General features: G+C 45.9%; 1 protein-coding gene across 1 annotated transcript in view; it reads right to left on the bottom strand.

Moving 5' to 3' along the window:
* Positions 1-13630, bottom strand: part of LOC147637162 (pre-mRNA-splicing factor CWC22-like protein (DUF3245)) — a 55053-nt gene that overhangs the window by 1128 nt on the left and 40295 nt on the right. The gene's annotated exons all lie outside the window — the stretch shown is intronic.

The raw sequence follows: 13630 nt of genomic DNA, 5'->3' as shown, positions 1-13630 counted from the left end.
CTTTCTTTCAGGATTATCCTAATTTTCTTTCAGATTTCAGATATTCCATGCAATTGCCATTTCTAGACCAACCTCAATTGCTGTAATAGACTGGGCAGAAGTGGCAACAACAGCATTTGGTTTGGATGGGACCACCACAGTTACAAACCATACTCTCACTAGTCTGAGATGTTGGAGGGGTCATCTCCACTGTTCTAGGTGCTTCCCCGCTGTTTCTGCAACTCTGGAAGACCTCCCCCATCCTGAGAAATTTTCCCATATTTTTTTGGATTTTTTGGCACCTTTTCTGACACATTTCACATTATGCCCCAGTCGGCCTGCTTTATGCTACTGGGCTCTCTAGGTGCTATATAAACATGGGCTTTGCCCTCAGTTGAATTATCTCGTTCTCGTTTTTTCGCCTATTCTGAGATCTTGGCTGCACCTATGGTCTGCCTCGTGCTGCCTACTCCAGCTTTGTAACCACCTTTTAGTGTATATGATCTTCCTTCAATTCCTGTGCATCCTGTATTTGTGAACTTGAGTTCTCTTTCATTGTTTGGCACTTTGTCATGAGATGGGTCCATACATTTTTTGACAACCCAAGGTTAGCCCAAAGGGAACACATTAAATTGAATTGGGACAAGATAAATGACAATGCACATCAGACTTTTTGGGAGTAATTTTTGCCATTGGTGGAGCTAATCAGTGTGTTCTTGTTGTCATGCGCACAATGTGTATCTATCGTGTGCTACACGCACACAAGACTAGCTTCGAGGTTTGGGGAAGCTTGGAGCTAGGCAGGCTGATTGGCGAGCTGAGTTAGGGATAGACTAACGGGCGGGCACCCAAGTATGCACGGGCGGGCACCCAAGTGTGGACGCCCGATGACCGGCCAAGAGCCTATAAAAGGGTGGCCAAGGTTAGTCATTAGTCATATAGAGTCTCGCGTGATTTGTGAGAGCTCTATGGTCTGGAGCCTGGATCTAGTGCAGACGTGCACTTGCTTTACGCAGCCGTCGAGGCCCGCGAGGGTAGCTTCATGGCAGTATGGGACGTTGCGAGGTAGAGATTGGTCGGTACGTCAACCTAGTTAGCTCAGCTCGTGGCTCGGTGGGGACAGCCAAGATTGTGGGCTTGCCCACGGCTGCCATGGTTGGGTGGTGAGTCAGGCCTACACCCCCTTCTTGTTTATTTGTTTGTTTGCAGGTTTCGAGTCTCGAACCGAGAGCGTTCTACGAGAAGATCCTTGCATTATTTGGCAATTTTGGGACTAAAGTGCAATTGTCCAGTGCATTCCATACTCAAACAGATGGCCAAACAGAAATTTACAATCAATTGGCCTTTGTGAAACTAGACGAGGACTCGTTGTAATGAACAAACACTTCAGATGCCAAACTAAGATATGAAAACACAACGGAAATAATTGTAAACTATGCTAAAGGAAACACAACACTGAGCCGGAACGGCCGGCCCCCCATAGGAACAACTTTATTCGCACAGAAGCTTTTACAAGATACCAAGGTGAAGTGCATACAGCACCGGATTTTCCACAAAGCATCAGCACAGATCTTGTGCGGGGAGTCTGCAGTCAGCATCTATGGAGGAAGTCGACCAGCCCTGTAGCATATTTGCCATTTGGAGCAAGTCTGCCAGCAGAGAGAGGAGAGAAAAACTCCAAAAGGGATGCGCATGATGATAAAACAACCCAAATCTACTTTAATAGAGTCGACTAGCTCTATTTTTGAAGTGCTTTTCCACTTTTTGGCTAAAAGTGGTTGAACCGGCCCAAAATATCCACTTTATGCTTTCCTTGGCTTGTACTCTAAGTTTAAGCCAAAAATATCAACTTTTATGCTTTTCTTGGCTTGATGCCCAAGTTTCATCTAGGCGCCTCCTTTTGTCCACCTATCCAAACCTAAAATCAATAATATGTCCAACCCATCATTAATGATATATGAACACACCGACTTATAAATATTATGAGTCACTTTGATGAATAAAATCCCATGCTACTCATGCTGTATTGCCATCTTTCAAGCCAAACCATGCCAGTAAAATGCTCTAGCTTTCTTCTGTGGAAAAACCCCCGTTCACACCTTGGTTCCACCTAGTGTATAAAACATTGGTTGACGGGTGAGGGACCAAATGCTGACACTTTGACGTTCTCAAATCATACTGCCATGACCAACAGTCGAAATGGGAACAATATCTTCCTTTGGTGCACGCAATCCTAAATGATACTCACTCAACGAGTATTGGTCGGACGCCGTATGAGGTAGCATTTGGACGCCGTTTCTCATCTCTTTTGACGAGACAGGTGTCGCCATCTCTTGAGGCCAATAAGACCACCGAGACATTCTCGAAAATCATGGAGTCAGTTAAGGAGCGCCTTGCCAAGGCTCAAGAAGTATATACCCAACAAGCCAACAAATCCAGGCGAGATGTCCACTCTAAGGAAGGGGATCGGGTATATCTCCGCATCATGAAACAACGGCTAAAGCAAGTGAGCAAGCATTGTCCTAAACTCTCATTCCGAAGTTTCGGCCCATTTCCAATCATTCAGAAGTTGAGTGATGTCTCTTTAAAGTTAAAGTTGCCGGAAAGTTGGACTATGCACAATGTCTTTCATGTTTCTTGGTTGAAGCCATATGCAGGTCCAGCATTGCAGGATATCTCACAAGAGCAACAACCATATATGATTGATGAAGCTGAAATTATAGCACTAGAACAGATTCTCCTCCATGGACGGAAGCATGGATCCTGTTGGGGTAAAGGCGTTATGCCCACCCTTATAGTGTGTACAAGCCCATAAGTTATAGTACATAGTACACTTAGTACTTTTAATGTACTAAGTGCACTATGTGTACTAGTGCAATAAACATGTGTGATAGGGGAGTCACACACTCACTTGGTGAGTTGACTTATCCCCACAACTCTCTCTCTCTCTCTCTCCCTTGCTTCTCTGTGTATGTCTCCCACATGACTCTTAACCCTAATTCCTGATTCTCCCATCAACTGGTATCAGAGCCTAAACTTCCACCACCTGTAGAGGAGAAGAAGGTTCAAGCCTTTTGATTTAAGATCAATTTTTGATCATACATGGTACATTGACGCACATGAAGGCATCCAGAGTGTTCACGATGCTTGTTGAGCTTGGCAAAGCAGCAGGCAAGACATTTATGCCTTGAATCCTCAAAAATCAGCTTGCAGTCAAGGGGCTTTTGCCCAATTTCTGTTCGGAACTGTTGTATGCAGTGTTCGGGACTGTAAAAGTCTGATTTTCACTCATTTGGACAGCCAGGAGAGCATTTATTGCTATTGTACCTGCTGGTACAGATTTGGCACAGCTTTGTGCATGTTTTGGCATGGCTGTACACTGTTTTGAGTGACCAAAAGGTTCAATTTCAGCTGCTGAACTTGCCGGTACAGGTTTGGTACATCATTGGTGAGCACTTAGTACTGCTGTACAGTACTTTGGAAGGGCAAAAGAGCACATTTAAGGTGCTGTCCAAAATCTGCAGCAACCAGATTTTGGTGTTTTCATCACATAAAGTGGGAGAAAAGTTGCATTCTTGCTTCCGCAGTGGGAGATAAAGCTTGGGAGAAAAATTGTGAGCACTTTGTGTGCTTTTGGTGCAGTGTTTGCACACTTGCAGGGAGTCAGGCATTGACAGGTTGCATATTGCTATGGCAACCACAGGTGAGAGCTATTCATTGCTTCACATCAAGAAGCTTGAAGGCTCGCATAATTATGATATTTGGCAAACCCAGTGCTACAATGTGTTGCTCCAGAAAAAGCAGCACAAGCCTATCAAAGAAAGGGGTGTAATGCCCGCTTCTCTTACTGCTGAAGAGTGGGAAGATATGGATGAGCTGGCAAGATCTACTATCATGTTGTCTGTGTCAGATTCATTACTTTTCAGCATTCGTGAAGAGAAGACAGCTTGGGGAATGTGGCAGAGATTGCAGGACTTGTATGCCCAACAAAGTGCCTCAAGCAAAGTGTATTGACTGAAGAAACTCATAGGTCTTCAGATGAAGGAAGGGGCTTCTATGACAGCCCATCTAAATGAGTTTAATGGTATTGTCAGCCAGGTCATTAATCAAAAGTTGGCAATGGACGATGAGTTCAAAGCCACTTTTCTGTTATGCACTTTGCCAGAGAGTTGGGACACATTCAGGACAGCCACTAGCAATTCGAATGCTATGCTGTCATATGCAGATGTTGAGGGTGCTCTTCTTCAAGAAGAGATGAACAGGAAAAACAACTCTGTTGGCAAGTCCAATGCAATGAATGCACGTGGGAGATCCCAGCAAAGGGGGAAAAGCCAAGAAAGGGGAAGGAGCAAATCTCGCTCCAAAAAGGATTTGGAATGCCATTATTGTGGCAAGAAGGGACACATTAAAAAGCAATGCTACAAATGGAAAAATGATCAAAAGGAAAAGGGAAAAGGCAAAGACAAAGAGAAGGATGAAGCCAAAGATGTAAAGCCAAAGGGCAAAAGTGGAGTCAAGATTGAAGAAATCAATGTGTCACATGCAGGTGGCAGTGAGGATGAGGTCCTATTTACTTCTTCACTTGATGCCCATTCACTTCTTACAGGTGGTCATGGTATGCACTCATGGATCATTGATTCAGGTGCCTCCTTTCATGTCACAGGTTGCAGAGACTTGTTTGTCAGGTACACTGCTGGCAATGAAGGAGTGGTTTATTTGGGTGATAACCATGCATGCAAAATTCTTGGCAAAGGTGATGTGAGGCTTGTATTTTCAGATGGCTCACAGCTTATGCTCCATGATGTCAGGCATGTGCCTGAGATCAAGAAGAACCTGCTTTCTACTGGACAGCTTGATGATGCTGATTATGTTACCACATTTGGTAGTGGAAAGTGGAAGATTAGTAAGGGCTCACTGGTTGTTGCCAGAGGCTCTAAGGTGGACACTCTTTACTTTATGCATGCAGGTGTTTGTCACCATGCTAAGTAAATGCAACCGAGCTGCCGGAAATTTCTATGTGGCATAGCCGGTTGGGACACATGAGTGTCAAGGGAATGGAGCAATTGTCTCGTTTGGGTTACTTGCCTTCTCTAAAGTTTTCAAGTTTTCAGTTTTGTGAGCATTGTATATATGGTAGGCAACTACAGTGCCCCCACAAGAAAGCTCTTGGACAGAAAGATGCTCAGTTAGAGCTTGTGCATAGAGATGTATGTGAGATGCCTCAGCTTTCTTTGGGAGGGGCAAAATATTTTGTGTCTTTTATTGATGATGCCACACGCAAAGTGTGGGTTTATCCTCTTCGTTTGAAGAGTGATACATTCTCAGTGTTTCAGAAGTTTGTTGCTCATGTTGAGAATCAAACTGGCAAAACACTGAAGGCTTTGCGTTCCGACAATGGTGGAGAGTACATGTCCAAACAGTTTCAGGACTTTTGTGATGCTAAAGGCATCAAGAGGGAGCTCTCTACTCCTTATGATCCTCCACAAAACGGGACAGCAGAGAGGATGAACAGGACCATACAGGAGAAGGTCCGTTCTATGTTGTCACATGCTGCATTACCTCATGGTTTTTGGGCTAAAGCTGTTATGACAGCCGTTCACCTTATAAATAGGTCACCTAACACGAGGCTTGGTGGGAAAGTGCCAGAGGAAGTATGGACAGGGAAGCCTCCGTCATACAAGCACTTGAGAGTGTTTGGTTGCGTTGCGTACGTGCACATACGCAGGGAAATGCGCACCAAACTTGATCCTAAGTCTCACAAATGCATATTCCTAGGATATGGTGACAGAGGTGAAATGGGGTATAGACTTTGGGGTCCCATGAATAGAAAGATCATACGCAGCAATGATGTCATTTTTGATGAAACATGCATGTATAAGGAGCCTGCAAGGCAACAGGAGCCTGGTAGAGTCATCTTTGATGATGATGGACATCATGGACAACAACAAAGGGCTGTAAATCAGCCATTACAGCAGGAAAACCAGCCCTTAAATGGTGCTGAAAATGGTCCAAATGGACAGCCAGATATGGCAGAAGATATCCCTATGGATATACCACAGTTAGAGGAGATACCGGGCATGATTTTTCAGCCTTATGGCATGGAACAGGAGCCACCAATGGGTGATATGCAGGCTGGACAGCAACCTGCAAATGATGGTCATTGGGTACGGAGGTCCACTAGACACTCCAGAGCCCCTGACAGGTTTGTTCCAGGGGTTGACTACTTGATGCTTACTGACTGTGGGGAGCCCTCATGTTACAAAGAGGCTTTACAGAGGGCAGACAAGGCTCTATGGGAGCGTGCCATGAAGTCAGAGATGGATTCTCTGCATAAAAATGGAACTTGGAAGTTAGTGCCTTTGCCTGCAGGCAAGAAGGTTTTGCCATGCAAGTGGGTATACAGGCTCAAAGTTGCACCAGATGCAAAGCCAAGATACAAAGCCAAGTTAGTGGCTAAGGGCTTCAAGCAGGAATATGGTGTGGACTTTGAGGAGATCTTCTCTCCAGTGGTCAAAATGACCACACTTAGAGCTGTGTTAGCTTTGGTTGCACATGATGATTTGGACTTGATTCAGATGGATGTGAAGACTGCTTTTCTTCACGGTGATCTCCATGAGGAGATATATATGCAGCAGCCAGAGGGTTATGCAGTAAGTGGAAAGGAGAAGCTTGTATGCAAGCTGAAAAAGAGTCTTTATGGGCTCAAACAGGCACCAAGGGAATGGTATCATAAATTTGATACATTCATGAAATCACAGAAATTCAGGAGAAGTGACATAGATCACTGCTTGTACACCAAGAAAGCTTTGGATGGCAGTCTATTGATCCTCATCTTGTATGTTGATGATATGTTGATTGCCGGGAAATCTCGTAAAGAGATGGATGCTTTGAAGCAGAGGCTGCATGAAACCTTTGATATGAAGGATTTGGGTGATGCAAATCACATCTTGGGTATGCGGATACTTCGGGACAGAAATCAGCATGTGTTGTATTTGTCTCAGAAGGAATACATTGGCAAAGTCTTGCAGAGGTTCAATATGGACGGGGGGAAGAAAGCTAGTACTCCTTTGCCTCCATATGTGAAACTCAGTGCTATGGACAGCCCACAGTCAGATAGAGACAGGGCTGATATGGCCAAGATTCCGTATGCTTCAGCTTGTGGCAGTCTCATGTATGCCATGGTTGCTACTAGGCCGGATGGCCAACCCTGGCAAGAAGCATTGGGAAGCAGTGAAAGGTGTCATGAGATACCTGAAGGGCACACAGGATTTGTGCATTTGCTTTGGCAAACAGGATGCATTAGTGCATGGTTACACGGATTCGGATTATGCCGGTCATCCAGATAACCGGAAGTCTACTACCGGTTATGTGTTTACATTCACAGGAGGTGTTGTGTCATGGATATCCAGGATGCAAAAGTGCACTGCCTTATCTACTACAGAGGCCGAGTATATTGCAGCCACAGAGGCTTGCAAGGAGGCATTATGGCTATCTCGGTTAGTGGTTGATTTGGGCTATACAGGGGATATTCCATTGTTGCATTGTGACAGTCAGAGTGCCATCCAGTTGGCAAAGAACCCTGTCTTTCATGCAAAGACGAAGCATGTGGATGTGAAGTATCACTTCATCAGAGAGGTGATAGAGAACAAGCAAATTCAGCTTGTTAAGATTCACACGGATGACAACCCGGCTGATCTGTTGACAAAGAGTTTGCCTCCGGAGCGGTTTGCTCATTGCAGACACTTGATGGGCATTGGATGAGGCCAGTTTCAGCCTTGATATGGCCTTGTATATTATCATGTACATGCTGATTTTTCTTTTCCTTTACTTAAGGGCACTTTGCCTTTAAGTGGGAGGTTGTCGGGGTAAAGGCGTTATGCCCACCCTTATAGTGTGTACAAGCCCATAAGTTATAGTACATAGTACACTTAGTACTTTTAATGTACTAAGTGCACTATGTGTACTAGTGCAATATACATGTGTGATAGGGGAGTCACACACTCACTTGGTGAGTTGACTTATCCCCACAACTCTCTCTCTCTCTCTCTCTCTCCCTTGCTTCTCTGTGTATGTCTCCCACATGACTCTTAACCCTAATTCCTGATTCTCCCATCAGATCCTGTCGAAGAATACGACAATTCTATATGAAGTTTAAAGACCACGGAACCCATGAAGCAGTTTGGCTCGACGAAGTTCTTTCAAGTGTACCCCCAGTTGTTGGCAGACTACTTGGAAGCTCTAAACCTGCCGCCAAGTTAAGCAAGAGGGAATGTCGCATGCACCCTGCACTGGGGTACACAGTGACACACTGGCATGATCTTCAATGCAACATCTGTACAGAAGTAAAACCTTTTCTAGGATTATTTGTCGTACACCGTGACCCCATAGTGAGCCCTCAGTCCAGGTACAGTCAGGCACGAGCTACGTAGGTCAGTCTTTGAGCTTTAGAGGTCAGACAGTTGTCAGTCCTCTTAACCCACTTGTTGGAGAAAGCATCATTCAGGAGCACGTATGTGTCAGCCTTAGCAGTAGTTGTATATAAATCATTTTAGGTGCATTCACATAGAAGGGGCCAGCCCCAGGGCAACCATGGCCTTGCCTCACAGTCAGGCAGCACCCGACGAGGTATGGTGGGCAGCCGACTGTGCATATGGGCAGTCATGATCATTTAATGGGCCAGCAGTCGTGAGGTACATTTACACCAGCCAACTAAGTTTACGCAGTCGTGGAGGTTTCTTGCACTAGCCGATTGCTGTTTGAGGGGGCATAAAAGCATGGACTTATTTCCCACTTCAACATTCAGGTATTTAGCAGAAAGCGAATACAGTTTGCAACATCCTACTCATTTCCAGGCAACAAGGAAGTCACTCTACATCTCAGCCAGAATATGTGCAGTCCTTCAGTCATCTGGACTTGCATCACTGGCCAAGGAGAGTCTTCAACAAAGCTTCAGGATAGCTGGATACTCCGCCGACGTTTGGGCCTCCTCGTCCTTGCGTTGGGCATTCATATCGTTTGTACTCAGCATTGTACAACATTTCTCCAAAGAATAATATAAGCAAATACTCTTGCTTGAATGGGGGGGGAGAGGGGGGGAGAGGGGGGCCTTCAGTGGGTATTGGGACCCAATCTAATGTCGTCTTCTACATTCTACATTCTCTACTCTCTCTCTACTCTCTAAAGTTGATGCTACATATTCTCACCGCATAAAGGTATAAAGAAGGCCCGGTTGTGCATTATCACAATCAACCTCGGTGCATGTAACAACGCAGTAGACCACCTCCAAGAATTTTCGTCATGCACCGAGCATAATAGGCTGGGGATGTCCCTTATTTTATAAGCTAAAAAAGCTTCTATGCACAAGGAAAAAATAGCCTCCCAATCCTTTTTTTTTAACAGCCCTTTGTGCCTTTTTTTGTCAAAAATAGCACAATGATTTTCTTCAACAAAAAAAAGTGCACACCTAAATTCTGCATGCAATCTGCACCGGCTTTTCTTGCTACCTGCTGCCGCCATCAGCTGCTTTGCCTCCCTGCAATACGGCCAACAACCCGGGCATCTGTACGGCCTGTGTATGGCCTCTGTGCTGTACAGCCAGCAGCCCATGTCCCAGTGTCATGTGCACAGTGTGTATCTACCGCGTGCTACACGCACGCAAGACTAGTTTCGAGGCTTGGGGAAGCCTGGAGCTAGGCAGGCTGATTGACGAGCTAAGTTAGGGATAAACTAACGGGCAGGCACCCAAGTATGGACGGACAGGCGCCCAAGTGTGGATGCCCGATGACCGGCCAAGAGCCTATAAAAAGGTGGCCAAGGTTAGTTATTGGGATATAGAGAGTCTCGCAAGTTTGTGAGAGCTCTATGGTCTTGGAGCCTGGATCTAGTGCAGACGTGCACCTGCTTTACGCAGCCAAGGCCGACAGCAATCTCGAGGCCCGCGAGGGCAGCTTTGTGGCGGTATGGGACATCGCGAGGAGGAGATTGGTCGGTACGTCAACCTAGTTAGCTCAGCTCGTGGCTCAGTGGGGACATCCAATACTGTGGGCTTGCCCACGGCTGTCATGGTTGGGAGGTGAGTTAGGCCTGCACCCCCTTGTTGTTTGTTTGTTCGTTTGTTTGCAGGATTCGAGTCTAGTACCAAGAATGATCACGAGGAGATCCGTGGGGATTTGACAGTGGTATCAGAGCATACCTCGTGAACGAGCAAGTCAGTAGGTAGAGAAGATGAGGTCGAAGAAAGGTATGTGTTAAAAAAGCTTGCTGTTTTTCTGTACATACTGTTGTTTTCAGAATAGTATGTGTTTTTTTTTCATCAAAGAAACCCATGTTGACGGGAGGTGGTAGTCTAAGAGGGGTTGTTTGCTTTGCATGAAGAAGAGGCATGATTCGTTTGTGCAGTCGCATGAATGTAGAGAGAAAACAGACAAAAAGCGGGTTTGCTTTTCGTTGAACGAGTGAGAGAGAGAGCGAAAGTACGTGAGGTGTTGTATTGGAACTGCTGGTCTTGACGTGTTGCAGGCGGGCAGACAAACGGGCGCCTAGGGCTGTGTATGCAGGCGTCTAGGCCTACGTAGCCAGGCGGCCAGCAGGCTGGAGGGCGCCTAGGCTTACGTAGCCAGGCCTACGCAGCCTGGCGCAGGCGCCCAGGCCATGCAAGCCAGGTGCCCAGGCCCAAGCGGCCTTGTGGCCAGGACTATGCCAGGGTGGCGCAGACCACCTGTGCGCACACAGGCGCTAGCAGGAAAGCAAGCATCGGCAGCACTTCACGACAGCAGCACGCCGTCGGCACTAATCCAAGAGGGAAGAGAAAAAAAAAACAACTCGTCGTTTGGGTTGCTTTCGTTTTTTTTAGTTTAAATTTTTTTTAAAAGTTTGAACCCCCCCCCTCCAAGGTTAAAGGTGTTTTATTTTTTTTAAGAAACTAGAATACATACATACATACATACATACATACATACATACATACATATATATATATATATATATATATATATATATATATAACATAAAAGCAAAAGCTAAAGATAGCTTTTGGGGAAACCTTTATCAACCCCTTAAGTGGGCTTCTTGCCACACATCTAAGTTCTCAAGCTCTCAAGCTCTCAAGTTCTCTTGCACTTTCGTTGTGCAAAGATCAAATTTTCTCTCCACTTGCCCTCTTCACGATGTCGACCCAAGAATCAAAGTTGGAGCCCCTTGTTGAACACGAAGGCTTGCTGGCTACGGAAGATACCGATGCCAATCTTTTTGACGATTATGTGTCAAAATCAGATTTCCAAGAGTTCAAAGTAGCTCTCGAAGCTTCTTCAACGGAACGTCAAGCACAAATCGCAACCCAGATGCAAGCTTTGCAGAACTCCATCGCTCTTTTGACCACTACCCTCTCTACTCTATCGGGTATGCATAAAAGAAAGTTCTCCGCACCTATGGCTAACACGACAGAAGGAAAGTCTTCGGACCAACCTTCAAAGAATTCAAGTTCGACACCAGCGAAGAAGAAACGAATCCTTAGGGCTTTAAAGCTCAAGAAGGAAGGACGTTGTTTTATCTGCGAAGAAAAAGGACACATGCGTAATGAGTGCCCAAAGCAAAAGGGTGCCAAGACAAACGCAGGACCCAAGCCAAAGGCGGCTAACCAGTTGTCTTTGACAGTGTCATGTGCACAATGTGTATCTACCGTGTGCTACATGCATGCAAGACTAGTTTCGAGGCTTGGGGAAGCTTGGAACTAGGCAAGCTGATTGACGAGCTGGGTTAGGGAAATACTAACGACGGGCGGGCACCCAAGTCTGGACAAGCAGGCGCCCAAGTGTGGACGCTCGATGACCGGCCAAGAGCCTATAAAAGGGTGGCCAAGGTTAGTTATTGGGATATAGTGAGTCTCGCGAGTTTGTGAGAGCTCTATGGTCTTGGAGCCTGGATCTAGTGCAGACGTGCACCTGCTTTACGCAGCCGAGGCCGGCAGCAGTCTCGAGGCCCGCGAGAGCAGCTTCGTGGCGGTATGGGACGACGCGAGGAGGAGATTGGTCGGTACGTCATCCTAGTTAGCTCAGCTCGTGGCTCGGAAGGGACAACCAAGACTGTGGGCTTGCCCATGGCTGTCATGGTTGGGAGGTGAGTCAGGCCTGCACCCCCTTGTTGTTTGTTTGTTCGTTTGTTTGCAGGATTCGAGTCTCGAACCAAGATCGATCACGAGGAGATCCGTGGGGATTTGACAGTGGTATCAGAGCATACCTCGTGATCGAGCAAGTCGGTAGGTAGAGAAGAAGAGGTTGAAGAAAGGTATGTGTTAAAAAGCTTGCTGTTTTTTCTCTGCATACTGCAGTTTTCAGTTTCAGTATGTGTTTTTCTTCATCAAAGAAACCCATGTTGATGGGAGGTGGTAGTCTAAGTAGGGTCATGAAGAAGAGGCGTGAATCGTTTGTGCAGTCACATGTACTATAGAGAGAGAAAAAAGAAAAAAAAACAGGTTTGCTTTTCGTTGAACGCTCAAGAGAGAGAGATCGTGAGAGAACGCCGGTTGTACTGCTGGCTGGGTATTGAGGTATGCGCAGGCGTGGACTACCAGCAGCTACAAGCGGCCAGGCCTGCCCAGGCCAGACCAGCAGGCTGGCGGGCGCCTAGGCCTACGTAGCCAGGCCTACACAGGCGAGCAGGCAACGGCAAGAAAGCAGCCGGCAGGCGAGCAGGCGACACCAAGAAAGCAGCCGGCAAGCAAGAAAGCAGCCGGCAGTATTGACGTCAGCAGACAGCAGCACGCCGGCAGCTAATCCAGGAGGAGGAGGAAAAAAAAAAAACAAAGCCACGTTTTTTTGGAGCTTTCGTTTTTTTGAGTTTTAAATTTTTTTGTAAGGTTTAAAAACTCCTCCAAGGTTTCAAAGTGTTTATTTTTTTTAAGAGTATAGAATATATATATCCATATATATATATATATATATTTATTTATTTATTTATTTATTTATTTATTTATTCAAGAAAAAAAAAACACAAAAGCAAAGCAAAAGCTAAGCCTAGCTTTTGGAGATTTTTGGCTTTTGGGAAACCTTTATAAACCACCTCAAGAGGGCTTCTTGCCTCACATCTCTCAAGTTTTCAAGCTCTCAAGCTCTCAAGTTCACTCGCACTTTTGTTGTGCAAAGATCGAATTTTCTCTCCACGTACCCTCTTCACGATGTCGACCCAAGAATCGGAGTTGTAGCCCCTCGTGGAATGCGAAGGCTTGCCGGCTACGGAAGGTACCGATGCCGATCTTTTTGACGATTTTGTGTCAAAATCAGACTTCCAAGAGTTCAAAGTAGCTCTCGAAGCTTCTTCGTCGGAACGTCAGACACAAATCGCAGCCCAGATGCAAGCTTTGCAGAACTCCATCGCTCTATTGACCACTACCCTCTCTACTTTCTCGGGTATGGATACCTTGGCTTCAGCTTTAGACCCCAACATTACTCCGGAACGTTTCCTGTCCGGCAAAAAGTTTTCCTTTGGTGGAAGAAACTCAACCCTAAGCCAACGACTTGGGCACAATTCGAAGACGTCTTCAAGAAAGAATTCCTCAAGAAAGAGGATGACTATGATGTTGTTGCCCGGTTTTCAACTTTGACCATGACCTCGCAGCACCTCACTTATGAGGTCTACCTCCAGAAGTTTCGTGACT

Source organism: Cibotium barometz, chromosome 7 (assembly GCF_041138505.1).
Source record: "Cibotium barometz isolate CiBa-2024 chromosome 7, ASM4113850v1, whole genome shotgun sequence".
NCBI classification, from domain to species: domain Eukaryota; kingdom Viridiplantae; phylum Streptophyta; class Polypodiopsida; order Cyatheales; family Cibotiaceae; genus Cibotium; species Cibotium barometz.
Note: the sequence above shows the minus strand (reverse complement) of the source record. Positions and strands in the feature narration are given on the sequence as shown.